A 16,624-nucleotide genomic window follows, 5' to 3' on the forward strand; every position below is an offset into this window, starting at 1 on the left:
TGTCAAACAGTTGTAGCCTTTTTTATTGTCATAGAACAACTTCCCCTACTTTTTCCCCTTATATATATATATATATCTATATAGCTGCATTTTTTGGTTTCATAAATATATAGTTGGCTTTACTACAACAGCAGGAGGGGGAAAAAACCCAACACAAACCAATCATTGAAGCAAATGCCACATCTCCAAACAGTAGATTCCCCCCTACTCCCACTCCAGTCTATCTAGATAGAGATATATAGATAGATATATAAATGTATGCATCTTATGTATTTGTTTTAATAGGTTTGAATAGTATTTCTTCTCCACCTTGGTTTTCCCCATTCATGATCCAAGGGGGAGTATGATATTGCTTTCTGCTAGTCTTAGCTTATTTTTAATATCTATATATCTATATATCTTCAGTGCTAATACCCAGTTATCATTTAACTTTTAGCTGCCTGTCTGAATTGGAAGATTGGTGGGTGACTATAGGTGACTCCACGCACATATTAGCTATATATGAATATATCTGTATGTAGATAATACCTATACCCCTATGTCTCGGTAGGCCAGAACATGAAGGCTAAGAGCCTAACATTTCATGATTTATATAGGCACTGTTTACCATTTCACTGTGTGTGAGCACTCGAAATTCTTAATATACTACCTAAAGGGAAACCTGCAATAATAATCAAATCTATTATCAACAAGGGGCTTACATATCCTAAATTTTACTTGATCAGAATTTATTAAAGGAAAAGAGCGAGCGAGCTGCGTTTTGCCCTGATGCAAGCTACTAAGTAGCATAAAATAAAATGATATTAATAATAATAAAAACCCTTGTAATGTACTTTTCACTACCTATAGAAGGAGTCATGCTTTCAAAGTATTTGTAATGCGATTTTGTTGTATTTGTTGCTGCTTATTTTCTTGGAAAAAAAAATTCCCAACAACTGAAACTGCCTAGTTGAGAACGCAGAGTATTGTATTATTTTATTGTGCTTATAAAGTAGCGTAGAACTAAATTGCACTGAATGTATAGTTATCTATTTGTCTTGACTTATCTGTTAATGCAACATGCTCGGAAAAAAAAAAGTCATTTGTTTTATGTCAAAGCATAGTTCTGCGTGTTCAAACTCTGAATGTAGCAATTTCTGCCAGAAGCCAATTTCTGGACACCGTGGATTTGTATTGTATACGTGAGACATTACGTAAATAAATAAATAATAATAATTAAAAAAAAAGATTTTAAAAGGGCTGAGTTGCGTAAATTGTTATGCATTTATTTAAAACCACACATACACACACACACACACACACACACACACACACACACACACACTCAGTTAGGAGATGCCAATGAGTCCCGAATAATATTTCATACATTCAAGTTACTGCTCCCCATGCTCGCACAGTTCAAAACCAAGAGCCATCTTTAAGTTGCAAGGAAATCAGGATGTCTGACTCTTGGCACAACTACAATAAATGTGGGTAATTAGACATGGTGAAGAAGCGGGGGGGGGGGAATAAAACCTGGTATTATCATTACCAATGCAGTATTGTTTACTGACATGTAGTCTTAGAGGGTTTTTTTTAACTCCATTTTCAAGTTGCAAGCTTCCAGAAATATTCATTGTTAAAATTCTTCTCTTGGTATGAAACATGCCTACGCATGTCCACATTATCCTATAGTTCTTCCTTGGGGTGGATGGGGGCAGGAGGAGGAGAGAGAGAACAATGTATTAAAAGTAAATATCTTTATTTTACTTTCCTCAGTGGGAATTGCTACTGAAAGGTCTCAAAAGTGTAACATTCTGGTCTTTCATAGCTCTAAAGTGCAGCAAATCCCACACTCTTTCTTTGCTCAAAATGAGGTTACAATAACCCAGAAGATTCAGAATTTTTCATGTCATACATATGTGCAATTTGCTACTTGCAAGCGATCGTTATAAAGCGATTGAGAGATTGGAAAGAGATTACGTATACATTAAAATGTGCTTTAACTACGTTGTAGAGATATTCACAAGTCATACTTGGACAATATGAGAATATAGTTAACTAAGCGAAACCCTTACAAATATCTTACGAAGGAAATTGTCATGAAAGCAATGAATAGCTTTTTCAGATGCAAAATCAGAAATTCTTTTTATGAATAAATTAATAAATCCCAGTTATCTCTCTTGCACCTGAAGATGTCTAAGTGACAAGACACTGAATCTCTTCCAATAAAACCTGAATGTGATGACTTCAGTTCTTCCCTTTATAAAATAGGAATATTATAAATATGCCCCCCCACACTCTGTCATTTTGTTAAACCATATATGCTGATCTCGAAAATATTTCTTTTTTTTCTTGTCTGTTGATAAATGGACTACATCATATAGGCGCAGTGGGTGTAAAAGTGACGGGTTGTTTACAACGATAGTATAGATAAGAAAGCACAAGATTCCTAAGATACATCCTGATGCCCTGAACTATGTCTGGAGAAGAGACTGGGTTTTGGGACATTCTTAACCCAAAACACCAAGCTTAAAGGATTTAAATGCCTCAAATAATTGAAAATGTTAGACACTGCTCAGGAAGAGTATACAACGAGGAAGAACTAGTTTATAACATTAAATCTATACTGATATGTACACTCCCACAACCCCACAATTCCCACACACCCCCAGACATAATGCATGTGCCTATGCAATATGACTATGTGTAAGTGTAATTCTAGATTTCTAGTGCCGTTTATGTGTGTGTGCATATATAAATGCTCAAAACACACACACACAAGGCATAGGCATATGGAATATGAATGTGTGTCTGGTTCTTTCTAGAAACCTAGTGCAGATTGTATGTCGTCCATGTATTCATGTTCAAAACACAAACATTGCATATGCACATGGAATATGGAAGGGTGTATGTCTCATTCTAAAATTCTAATGCAGATTGCATGTGTGCCTATTATTCATGTCCAAAACACAAACACAAACTGTACGTGTATATACCATAAGAATGTGTCTATGTATAATTCTAGAATTCTAGGGCAGGTTTAGGGGGAAGTAGAATAGGATTTTCTATCTAACTAGCTAGATATCTAGCTATCTATCGAATTCAATCGAATTCTCAGTATACACTTCCTCCACTCCCGACTTCTAGAATTATATACAAGCACACACACACTTCTATGTCAGTGCACATTCTAGGGTGGACATAATATGTTCATGAACCCATTTTCTCTATTAAAGCACTAAAATAATACGGATCACTATAGACTTTTCCCTTTCGAATGTGGACCCTTAAGGTAAACTGTTTTATTAGGCATAAAATAAACTGGTTTATCTTAACAGAGGTATGATCTTCAGGGTTATTCATCTGCCATTCCCAACACCGTCTTTTTCTTCCGCTTGCTTCAGTAGAATGGATCTATGCTCTTCACACCTTCTATAGCAAAGTTAAGGAGCCTTTGCAGATAGCAGCTTGTGCTATTACTAACTAAACTTTTTTTTTAAGGTCTTGACGAACTCATACTGTTCTTAGAGAGGTTCGAAGAAGGAAGATAACTTATCAAAGTGTTCTGTTTAAAAATTTAAAAAAAGCTGTATTGGCAATCTATCCATCATATTTAAACCCACATCTCTAAGTAGTTTTATATGAACGAATACCACATAGCGACACTCATCTTTCAAAGGGTTAGGAGTTAAATTATTGAAACTACAAGTGAAGCAGTAACTTTTGGGGTAAATGTTTATGCTGTCTAGTCAACACAACAGAGTCGCATCTTCAGTTGACATCCGGTTATTTTTGTAATCACTCCACCATTTCAAGAGAAAAAGAGAAAAGACCATTTTATGGGGTAAAGTAATTTGAAAGAAGATACGCTGTTCACAAAGTGGCTTATTCAGAAACGATCATTGCTTCAGTATTACTGAAATTAGACTCATCTACTCGCCTGAAGTGAGAAATATCCTATTTCACGCTTTTTATTAGCCAATCAAATTTCCTTCGGATCTTCATTTGTGATTTGTGAAAAATGTAATTCCTTAAAAAACTGAGCTTGAGCATATTGCTCATTTTCCCTTAATTTATTATTCTAATCATAGCAGCAACTACATGACAATGCAGCCATTAGGCTAAAAAATTCGTTTAGATTTTATACTCGAAATGGGCAAAGATTATATTTTAGAGGCAACGAATTTCTCAGGCATTTATTTTATTTTATTTGATATTTTTTGCACTACATGCAGATAGGCAGGAGGATGGGTTGAAAAAAAAAGGCGAGGATGAACACGGAAAGTTTGAAAAACAAAACTCGGAAAGAAATGAATCCTTCCACATTTTCTAGCTGCTATATTCCCCCCCCCACACACTCCTTCCTAAATTTGATCCTCCTTTTACCTTTTCCAAGGGGTGTGGGGAGGGGAAATGATTTCGCGAATATTTAATTCAAGGAAAGAAGTGAGAGGTTATTTTCCCAGACAAGGTTGTTGGATAAAGGGAATGAGAATTAAATACTGAAGTCATGGACCCTAATGTTTCAAGGGCGAGGGGAAACGTGTCGGACAGGTTACCCTCTGCCTTGCAGGGATAAAATTTCCTGTTCACTGTATGGATTCTATTCTCTAGTCTACTCGTCGGAAAACGAGGAGTCCATTGTGTTCTTAGAGCTGTTGTGGTGGTTGCTTCCCCCTCGTAACTTTTAACTACCTGTTATAAAATTTATTGGTGGTTCGTAAAGTGAATAAAGTAATTTCCCTTCCATCCGGTTGTATTACAACCTTTGTGTTGTTCGGACAGACAGACAGACAGACACATTTAGGGAAAGAAAAAAAAAACCAAGCAAACCAGAAGTACCTGCAGAATTGAACTCTGGACATACGGGAGCATGGTATGAAAATGCATGACAAATGACTGAATTCGGTTATTGCGACAAAGTTGTATTTTTCCTCCCAAAACTTTCTGCCACTCCTGTCCCTGAAGCTAGGAGTTGGGATTGTAAAATGTTTCTACAAGGGGAGAGAGTGTAGCATTTCATCTAAACTAGCAGATCTGGTCTTTGCTGTTGTCTATTTGCAGACTTGTGGAGGTCTCCTTGGGATCAAAGCAGGCCTGTACCCGACAAAAAAAAAATCACTCTGACTCCAAATCAATATTTTCAAGTGTTTGCATAGGCCCCAACTAAAAACTCGAAGAAAAATAATATCTTCTGCTATATAATTCCTGCCCATCAAATCGCATAATTCAATGAAAGGACCAGACTCTGAGATGTTTCTTTGAGAACTAGCATTAGCTGAGATTTCCAATCACAGGCTGATTAAAAAAAAATCCCTCCATGAAACTGTAAAATTGTATCGGAAGCTGTTAATTTAAAAAAAAATCACACCAACATTTAGGGTAAAAAATGTGGGAGTGTATGGGGAAATACCGCATCAGCTGCTCTCAAGTTTTGACTATTATTTGGAGAACTTCACTCGTTTCAAAATCTTAATACCCCAGGACAGGGTATGGAGTTTGACTCATGACAAAGAGCAACATTATAATTTAGAAAGCCAAAGGAGGGGTGAAGATAGCAAATTTGTGTTGAGTTTGCCAGAGAGAGTGGACACACCCTTTCCTAAGAATATTGTGTTGCAGAGAGATGTTACTACACGGTTTAATTCGGTTAGCTGGAGGAGCTTGCAGACACAATAGAGTGTTATTTAGCTTTTCCTACATCGTGAAAATTAACACGGTTTTATAATGTTTTTATTTGTAAACCCTCCAGTTCATCCCTTTTCGTTCCTGCCTCTTTAAAGCCCACCCTTCCTCCATGTTGATCTCTCTAAGTAGCCCAATTAATTAGCAATAATACAAATAAAACAACATTATATTGTGAAGGCCATATCTCCCCGGCCAAACAAAAAAGTCTCCACATTAAGACAGGCACTAATGCTCAGAAATTAAAATCTAGTGCGGGCGCGCGCGCGTGTGTATATACGTATATAAATATATTTATTTATATATACTCAGTATTAATTTGCTTGCTTTAATTCGGAGGAGGGGTGAAGAGAGAAGAAAAAATTACTAATATTAAAAAAAAATAATTGTATAAACATGGCGACAGACGAGAGCATTTGCACTCGTCACAAAAATGCAACGCATTCCTGGTTGTTTGCAGAAAATTTACAGCTAAGCAATAAAAGTTTACGACTGAATCACAAGTTGGATTGGCCACAGGAAGTCATGTGGACTCCATCCATGAACGTGAACTTTTTATTGTGGTTTCTCTTATGACTCTTTCACAGTAGTCCTCCCTTTAACAGTCCAAGCAGTGCCAGGGATAGGATGGTATTTTTCCCCCACCTAATTATTAGCATTATTATTATTTTTTGAAAAAAATCTAGATTTTTTTTCCCTCCTTGGGGTTGGAATTGGTGGTTGCTTTGGGCATTTTGGGAATAATGAGTTTACTGCTGCGTCTTGTTGCCGCCTCCTGTTCTCCACCCCTAGGGGCAAAACGCAATACATTGCCTTTGGAGGATGCAATGATGAGGGGCACAAGGAGTTGTAAATACCTTTTTTTTTTAAGAGAAAAAAATAGATGCCTTCCTAAGCTTCCCCCCACCCCCTGTCCAACCAGAGAAGAATTATTTTGCTTTTGTTTTCCATCTTTTTTTTTTTAATCTTTCTGTGGAGCTGAGCTGCAGCGTCAGTGGAACAGAAAGAGAGAGAGAGAGAAAGAGAGAGAGAGAGAGAGAAAGAGTGGGAGAGGGGGAGACAGGCAACATTGGTAAGTGTTCCCTTATTGGCTAAAATGTGTAACTAATGATCCATAGCAATGGGTGTTAAAGATAATGATGCATCGTTTTGCGAGCGAGGGGTAGGCGAGGGGTGTAGCTTGGATATGATAGAATATGGTCAGGATCGGCAGAAATGTAGTTAATTCGGTGAAAAAAAGGGTTTACGGGTGGTGATGTCACATCGGTGGGGAGCTGGTTTGCTGGAGACAGACAGAGATGCGTGCTGCAGTCTGCCTTTCCATTTACAATGGGGCAGTGTTAACAGGGGTGTGCTGTGGTGGGGAACGGGTAGGGGGGGAGAGACGTACTGAAAGGCCTAAGTAAAGCATCTGATCTACTGGTTAAACTAAAGGAGCCGAAAGGGATCGGTTGGAACCTGGGGGCGGTGGGGGTGTGGGAAGAGAACAGAGAACCCGGAAGCGACATTTTCCATGCAAATAAAAAATAATCCCACTCCAAACTTTTAATAAGAGGCAATCATTGACTATCTAGAGCACATGCGCAGTGTAGGCAGCCAGCCGCATCCAGGAAGCGCCGAAGCAGGCTTTTTAAGTGCCATTTTTAATGAGCAATTATGGGTTTGCTTCTATTTGTGTGCCTCAGACACGGACTGGCTAGCCCAGCCCCCACAGGTTTCAACAAATGATTGAAATGGGAGGGGGAGATGCCGCCTTCCCCCCTCGGAGCTTTGATTTTTTTAAGTACTTTTAAAATTTCGAGATCGTCCTTTATTCACAAACTCCGCCTTCTGGTCTAAATAGTCCTTAAAAATATGATTACGGTGATTACATTGTGTTCTCTCGTCTCAGAAGGAACCATGTCAAATATTCTATTCCACCCTCTGTTTCTGTAGAGTAATAACTTTCTTCTGGGATATTTTTATATTGGTTTTTATGTTGTCATACTGTTATTACTGCAACTTTGTTTAAAATGATGCTGATCTTTACATTTTATGCTGTCTTCATTTTCTCTCCTGTCTTCTAATTTCTCGAAATCTTTTTTGTCCAGATACAACATATGTAATTTAAATTACAATCTCTTTCCCTATACTTCCTCCCTCTTTCTCCTTCTCTCTCTGTCTCTCCATTCATTTGTTCACTCGTTCCAGAGAGAACAATATATGCGATGTGCATTGGTTTAATTTAAGAATGCATGTAATGTATTAGCTTAATTTCCTCGAAAGTATATATCTCCTTTCTTTCCTGACATGACAGCCCCTCATGAAAAAAAGCATCTCTAGATTTGTAGTAGAAATTCCTGTTGGTAAAAGTTACAGTACAAAACAATGTACCTAAATAACAACATGAAGTAAAAGACAAGCCAGACATTGTTGTGACTCAGGGTGGGGTGGGGGAGGGGTGACAAAGACAATTCTTGCTTCCTGTCTCATTATAAATTACTACTGTCCCCCTTCTCCATATTAATACAATATGTGGGAAAAGGCATCTAGGAAGGACTCTGCGTTGAAGTTCATTCGATTGATTCGTAAAACGTGCCATAGGCGAAGTATTCAGCATTTTCTGCCCTTAGACAAATAAATAAATAAATAGCCTCTTCTGTATTTCAGTCTTTCAGGAGACTACATAGGGGTTTATTATCTAACGTGATAAGTATTTTGGAAGTTACCAGGGGGTGATTCTTAATTTTATTTCTATGTTTCTATGTGTGATATACATTGCAAAATTAAAAAAAAAATAACATGTTTATATCCTACTGTCCTTCTAAAATCCATCTATCTATGCCTGCATTTTATTCTGAAAATTATCTTCTGCTTCTGGTCTGTTTAAACAACACCACTCCCGCCACCAAAATACTTTCGCCTTTGGGTAAGTGCAAAGAGGTATTTAAAAAAAAATAAATGTTTCACAGAGACAATTTCTGCCGCATACGTTTCGGAGGCATTTTTTAAAATGAGGAATCAATTGATTATACTGAATTAAGATTGTTTTAAAAACTAAGAGAAACAATTTTGTCTTCGGTTTGTTCACTGAAAACACATTGTGTCAGCCCTTGTCTGCAATCCGTATAGTCATAAAGACATTTTCTGAGCAAACAATGACTGCTTATTGAAACCAGCTCATTACAGAAATAGTATCTTTTAGGGGTTCCAGTCTAAATACATCTGCATTCTTCTCTTGAGTTGTGGTTAATGAGACCAAAAATCTGTTCCCTTTCCTTCGATATATTATTGCAATAGTTGCATTTACTGTTTACAATAACTACTGTTAGCTCTGGAAGGCCTGGAATTGGGTATACAAAACAATTTTTGATGTATTGATTTTCTACTTAGGCTGACGGATTGTCATCGTTCATATACTAGCAATACTGAGAAACATTTTAGTGCGTATAGGGGGAATAATGTAATGATTTATATTCTTTGAGTTTTACAGACTAAAACAGAGGAAATAAATTGCTTCTTTTATCTATAGCATCACTACACAGGAGGGATTATAATACAATCACCACGTGTTATTGACATATACTCGCAGAAAAATGACAGCTTTTCTACAGCTAGAGCTTGTATAAAAGTGCAGGATTCTACCACATTATTGAAATGTAAATTATGTTGCCGTAAATGTTCATATTTTATTATATTATAAATATATCAAATATGAGCATTTAGGCTCTATAATTAATATAATGCATACGATTATTTGGGATAACAAAATTTATATTTTAATAGAAAGACTTCACATTCTTAACTATATGTGTGTATATTTTCTCGTAATTTTACCTAAGGATAAGATTATGATAAATCTTATTTTTATATATTTTGTCTTATATAATGGTAAATATATGTAAACACAAGATTATGAGTTACATATAAAGATTATGCTCAATGGATGTGTATGTGTTTGTGTGTGTTGTTATGCAACGCTACAATGCTAAAAATGCGTTTTTATTTTAACATTATAAACATACAACTACAGTAATACTTGTAAAACAATTTACAAACTTTTGAAAATGGTAGCAATTGGAGGATGTCAATGTAGACGAATCAATGTAGCCCACACGTTATCCAGAAACAGTATGTGATATAGAAATATATTATAAATTAACATTTGTGTTCAGCGTAATTCCTACCTGAGGTAATGTTAACTTCTATTTTCAGTGGGGTTTGTATCTCGGTCATTACTACTGGAACAAATGTTATTTTTCACTATATTTATGTTCGAAATTCTGTCCAGCAAATGCTTTTGAGAAAGAAATACTTGAGGCTAGTCATTTAAGATCTCTTTGCAGCAGACAAAAGCAAAGCTTTAGTGCATGTTGTCAGATAAAATAATTAGAGAAAAAATATATATAATGTAATATATATATTAAAATACCTAATACCGGAGTATCAAGGAATTCCTGGTCTTATCGGAAGAAAGTTAGATCTCTTGTTACTAGCTCTACTTAAAAAAAAAATAGAATAGAATCTCTTGCAGATTTCACTTTAATCCTATGAATTTAAGGTTTGATCACAGAAGGCCTTCCTACATTTAAGCAGTCCCGAGCTTTGGGAAACAAAGTGATGCTGAACAATGTATCTCTATAGATAATGTGTCCAGTTAATAGATAAATAAAATACAATACGGATATAGCGCCAATACGTGTCCAGACAGAAATGTAGATCAATAGATGAAAGTTAATATGATTGCAAGATATATGATAAATATCTTTGTCACAGTTTATGGACAACCCGAGAAAGATCTTTAGACATCTCAGTGCGTGTTCAGTTATTAATAGAAACCGGAAGAAAATAGCTGACAAGCAATAAGCTCTAAGAGAAAGGTAAAGGGATGTTTAAAGTCATATGAATCTGAGATTACATACGGTGTTTCCAGTTTCTGGTTTTGTTTTTGTCTGTCGCATGTGGACACACCTTTCTGGAAAAGTCTAACCAAGAATCTGATTCGGTTTGGTCAGATTTAAGAAGGTTGATTTCCATGGGGCAAAACCCAACCCAAACCCACTGTATATTTCTAGCGTTGAAATAATATGCGTTTCCTAGATCTGTGTTGTACAATTGCTATTGTTTCCACAGGTAGAGAATTTCTTTCCTCCTTTCATTCTGAGCGAGTGTTTAAATATCTGCACGTTTTGTTTACTTGTTTTGTATACTGCCCCCAAGTGACTGAAACTTGCAAACGAGCAATTTTGCAATTTGGTGCCTTTTTGTGGGGGTGGGGAGGTGGGGTGAGGTGGGGAGGAGTGGGCAAAATAACCTTACTTGACTACTTGCAAAATGCTGGACTACAATAAAGCCTGGATTTGCAAGGAAGTTTTAGTACCTTAAAAGAGCCAGCAATGTCTTCTCTCCCCACCTCCCTTGGAAGGTCCATAAATGGCCCCCTATTAAGGTACTAGGCAGAACAGTACTTCAAAAAGTTTGGCTTCTAAAACCTATTTGAAATTCCTCCGTTGCACTTTATACCCATTCACTAGAAGTTTTCTTTTTTCTTTCTTTTTAAAGCCCCTTTCGTTCCGTGTTACCGTGTTTTAAATCATTCCAATGTACGTGAACTCATAAAAATAGATAAGGCATGTCAACTTGGGAACGATATTTCCCCTCTTGAAAATATGAGTGTATTTAAGCAAATCCTGGAATATTAAATTGTAGCTCGATTAAAGACAATGTAAATGTATAAATTCAACAAAGTGCGTAGAGGTTGTCTCCAAATATATAGTTTAATTCTGTTTAAGTGATCGCCTCTGAAAAAGCATCATTAAGGCAACTAATATTGTTTCCTGAATTATTATTTTTTACTTGCGACCTAAGATTAAATTCCTACTTTAGAATCTGCGAACAATGAAATATAAAGCTGCCTATAGTTAATGACAACAATTTTTCATTGTTGAGTTATCCTTCCAGAACGCAATAAAATTGTATTCCTTTTATTTTTTATCCGTACACCGAGCATAAATAGTTGTGTATCTATATCTATCTATGTATAGATCAAGACACTCTTAATAATTTTAGCTAGTAACCATTGCCCGCGTCAACTCAGTGACGTCATAAATGCAACTATCTTAAATAGAAAGAAAGAAAGAAAGAAAGAAAGAAGCCCACCAAAACTTGATAGTAGGGGATATTTTCACTCAACTAGACAGAATAACCAAGCTAAACAATAGTTTTCTAAATGCACAGAGGTGTTAGGAGTTTGCAGTGGTACCTGGCTTTAACATGTAAGGCATGACATACATGCGATGCAGTCTGATGCACTCATTCGTCAAACTAAATAGTGGCTGAGAAATACATTTTCCTGGATCAAATGGAATATGAAACCATTGTCTGTACTTTTGATTATAAGGGATTTTTTTTGCAATTACACAATGTGACACTCAATTGTTTTACATTTATCAACACGTTGGGGTTTCCCCAGCACTGAGGATGTTTATTCATAAGTGCATTTAATTAGCAAACATTTGATGCAATATTACATTGAAAATTGGATTATATCCATGCATTACTCATCATTACATAGCATGTGAAAGTGCTGAAGCTAACTTTAGCAGCAACATTGTTACTTGGCAATTTAAGACAAAGAGAAGTTCAATTTCTGCGGAGAGGTTTCGATTCTGGCTTCTTTTGTTGGGGTGCGAGCCCTCAATAAATCTGGTGAGGAAAAAATACATAAATCCACATATTAGAAATAATAGTTCAGGCATAATAACCATCTATTTCAGTTGCACTATGAATTCAAATGAATATAAACAAACGCTTAACAATGTTAGAAAGAACTTCAGACCTTGATAGAAAAAAGGAATAAATTATATAGTGAAATAGATTAATTTATCTTCTCTCCCCCCCACCACCACCTCACCCCCGCCATCTCCCAGTTTCCTGTTTATGAGATATGTGTTTTGACAGTTTCCAGAATTCTGTCTTCTTTTTTTTCTGGAAATGCGTGCAGTGATTACAGAATGGCGGTTGTAAACCTGAGAAAACTGTGCTCCCATGTTACCTTAGAACTATTATTTTTCAGTTTTGGAACTAAAGGTTAAATGTTTGCACATGAAACTTTTTGTGTGTGGTGAGGATGAGGCGTCAGGCAGGATCTTTCTTTCTTTCTTTCTTTCTTTCTTTCTTTCTTTCTTTCTTTTAAAATAACAATACATTTAAACTTATATCCATCAGCCATGCAACAAAATTAATAAAATGGCTAATACATAGCAATGAGTCTTCTAATTATACCAAACTTGAAATGTACTTTGTGGTAAATATAGTCTTTATAACCTGTCTTTAGAGATATTAGACATACTTGCATACAGGACTGAAGAAATTGGGTTTATGTAATAATAATTATTATTATTAATAATTAATAATTAATAATTAATAATAATATAAAGTCTTCTAGGAAAGAGGTGAAAATGAAAAAAGAGAGAGTTCTATTATTGCTAATTATTGCTCTGTGAGTCTTTGTCAAGAAGATGCCTTAAAGTGGCAAATAAACCTGCCAAATAGCCTGCCTCTTTCAAAACTATCTGTCTGCGACATTGAAATAAAGTTTAAACAGTTCATCAAGCGCTGAATAGAAAGTATGCAGTAGAAGGCTAGATTTCCTCTTCTATTTTAATCAGAAGCGACCAGACTCTTCGTCCTAGGGTTTAATTACTGCAATATAACTAAGGAAAGAAGCGACTCAAAACAATGCAAAACATTTCATGTTGGGAAATAGTGGCCCATGGCTCATATGTGCCAAGTAATCCTCAAACAGATTTTCTTTCTTCTTTCTTTTTTAGAAGAGCTATTTGCAATAAAAGCAGTATTTGACTACGAAAGCTCGTGCTATAAAAAAAGGGATAAAAAATAATTAGAAGGCAAGAACTCACGTGCGCAATACATGTCAAGTTAAAAAAAGCCCGAGATAACATATATGAGGTGAGATCAGCTAAAATCGGGAAGATATTTAATGACATCACGTGTTTACAGCTCCCAACTACAAAATATTCAGCTCAGATATAAATACACCCCACCACGCTCTTTATATAGTTTATATTATGTATGTGTAAGTGTGTATATATGCGTGCTGATAGATTCATATTCTACATGTATATATAGGTGTGTATGTGTAGAAAGAATTTCCAGTTTGACTATACACATTCGTTTTATATAATGTATATATAATGCATATACATACACATATGCACATATATAATTAATATATATTCAAAATATAAACTCTTTGTACTCTCTCTCTCTCTCTCACACACACACACACACGTGGAATTCTAATATGTGTGTTGAAAATATAGACACTTTCTCTCTACTCCCACGTACAGAATGCTAAAACTTATATTCATACTGCATAGGCACATCAAGTAAACACTTCTGACCCATGTTAACTTTTGGTGCATGTTAAAAGCACCCAGACACAACCTGTAGTTATGAATAAGCACATTTCTACATCCAGGCAATGCACTGGCTAACAGAGTGTGATTGGTTTTGACTACAATTGTATTATCAGCCTCAACTGGTCATTTTGACTGTACCAAAGAACAAACTCATTTCCCCTTAAAACAAACAAACAGACGTCTGAATTTGCATTCAGGATCTAGGCAGAATAGGAACCGGACAGTCGCATTTCATTAAGGCTATAGGGTGTTGGGGGGGGGGGAGGGAGGAGGACGGGACGATTTGGGTTTGTTTCCTTTTAGTAATTAGTGGGGATAGAAAACACATGTGTTGGGATTGCATTTTTGAAGCCTTTTTCTAAATCAGTTCATCAATTCGCTAATTACAGCTGGGAGAGGAAAAAAAAATCTCCCGATACATATTTTTTTCTTTTTCCCCCTGTAAACATCAGAGTGGGGAGAGGGGTAAATGTGTGTGTGTGCGTGGGGGGAGATATGGCTTATGAGAAGTGGATTTTATTTCAGATTTCTGTGGGCTTTTTATTTTCTGGGAACAAAGAGCAACTGCTATTAAAGAACTACTCGAGGACTTGTGCATATTTCCACTGCTGTGTAGCAGTTTTAATAAAACATCTGTTCTTGCTTCTGCTGATGAGTTTACATAATTGTTTGCAGACCAATTTAACCAGAAATAGCCCTAGATATTTCCCTGTACAAGTTTTCATGGGGGAAAATAATAAATACCTTTTGCTAGTGACATACCTTGATGAAATACTTTCGAGAAATCCCAATACAGGTTAAAATATAAATTGAATACAAATCTAGTGCATTCAAAATGCTAGACAGAGGAGTGCAATCAGTAGAACATAATCTAATGATGCCTCGTTTACGTTTGCAGGAGTTTTTCTCCCAAGAAATCTGATTTTCAGGAGGGAGAGTATTCTATTTTAAGTTTCTTTATGGCAGCTGTTTACTGTTCACTATAAATCGACCAGACTTTTAAGCATTGCCCTCTGTTTAGAGAAGTAATAAAGCACGTAACTTTCTCCACTCCTAGTCGCACGGTTATCACACAGGTCTTTAGTACAAGAGCCCTGGAGCACCTATACAAAAAATTAATCCCTCCAAACCAAGACTGTCCCTCAAAACTTTAACAAGACTGCTCTTATTATAAATGAATCTTTTTAGGTGAAAGAAGCCACATGAATCACACCCCTATAGGATCATATCTGTATATCTTCCAAGGATTCCTGCTACTTTCAATTTACACTCCAAGTACCTTTGGACCATAAGTAATACATAAGGTAAGGCAACATATCAAGAGGAGGCAAAAGATCTCCATTCATGCATGCATGCATGCATTCAGTTTATTGTACATTGCCCCAGTTTCATATCTGGAAGCAATGCAATCGTTGGTTTCCAAAGTAACCATGGTTTCAAAGGAGATTGTTCCTATAGGACATATACATACATACATCTATTCACAGTTATAATCTATCTAACATATATGTTTCTGCAGACACATGCATCTGCATGTGTATGTGGCTGGGTGTGCAATGTGTCAACGCCAGGGGGATAGCATATGTAGCTTTTTTGTTCCGTTTCGTTTTGTTTCCATAAATCCCCAAGTATAATGGCTGTGGAAGAGGGAGAAGGGGAGACAAGAAACCAACCTAAACTTCGGGGTTTTTTTGGAAAATACTAGTAAATCTTCACATTGGGCATAATTCGTATATCTATACTAGGCTGGTCACAAGTTAAGCACTGTAGAATGGAAGCCCAACTATGGTCAGCAACAAGGCACATGTGCTAAATAACCTGGTGTATACTTGCAGCTGTCTTCTTTTTTGGTTAGAAACTTTATTTTATTTTCCTAGTGACACTCAAGGGAAGCCTTAATGTTATAGAAGATGAATACACGAGCTTTTTTTTTTTCCAGTTGTAGTCTCGTTTATGGCTTTATTGCCCACCATTGATTACTTTGCTTTGTTACACAGAGGAAAAAGATAATAAAATCCTTTGGCATCCGGGTTCCTGTTATAGCTAGGGGGGGAAATATAGCTTTCCCCCTCTTCCTTGTCAACTAAAATCTTTTAGGGGAGACATCGCTAAAAAGGAATTCAGTATATTGAGTAATAGCAAGAAAACACCTTCAGATGTTCGAATTTTTACCCTGCAACTTTCAGTCTGCGTCTCACCAGACCACTCTGCACAAATCCTAAATTTAAAACAAAATGTGTACGTGAAGAAAAAGGCCAAGGGTGTCCTGGCATAATTGAATTTTTAAATAGCCAGCCAAGAATATGATGAATATACCTTGCAATATTTACAGATCAGCAGGTATGTTTTACATTTAAGGAGCAATTTAAGGGACTGGATTGAAATTAAAATTAGATTAGCTGCCTTCATTTCAATTAGTCCTAGGTGCAATTCACCAAGAGAAGAGATAATATAATCCTGTTTAATCTAACTAAATATTTGCAAAGGAAGTTTCCTAAATCTGTTGTAAATATCTGAAACCATAAATTTCTGTA

The 16,624-nt window shown here is 36.2% G+C and overlaps 1 long non-coding RNA gene across 1 annotated transcript in view; it reads left to right on the top strand.

Annotated features, from left to right (window-relative positions):
• Nucleotides 1-6,342: 6,342 nt before the first annotated feature.
• The window catches only part of LOC116828463 (uncharacterized), a 66,534-nt gene continuing 56,252 nt past the window's right edge, over nucleotides 6,343-16,624 (top strand). Inside the window, exon 1 of the long non-coding RNA XR_012654894.1 lies at nucleotides 6,343-6,739. This is a non-coding gene — a long non-coding RNA (uncharacterized LOC116828463). The remainder of the gene's footprint in view (nucleotides 6,740-16,624) is intronic.

The sequence above is a fragment of the Chelonoidis abingdonii genome, chromosome 26 (assembly GCF_003597395.2).
Source record: "Chelonoidis abingdonii isolate Lonesome George chromosome 26, CheloAbing_2.0, whole genome shotgun sequence".
NCBI lineage: Eukaryota > Metazoa > Chordata > Testudines > Testudinidae > Chelonoidis > Chelonoidis abingdonii.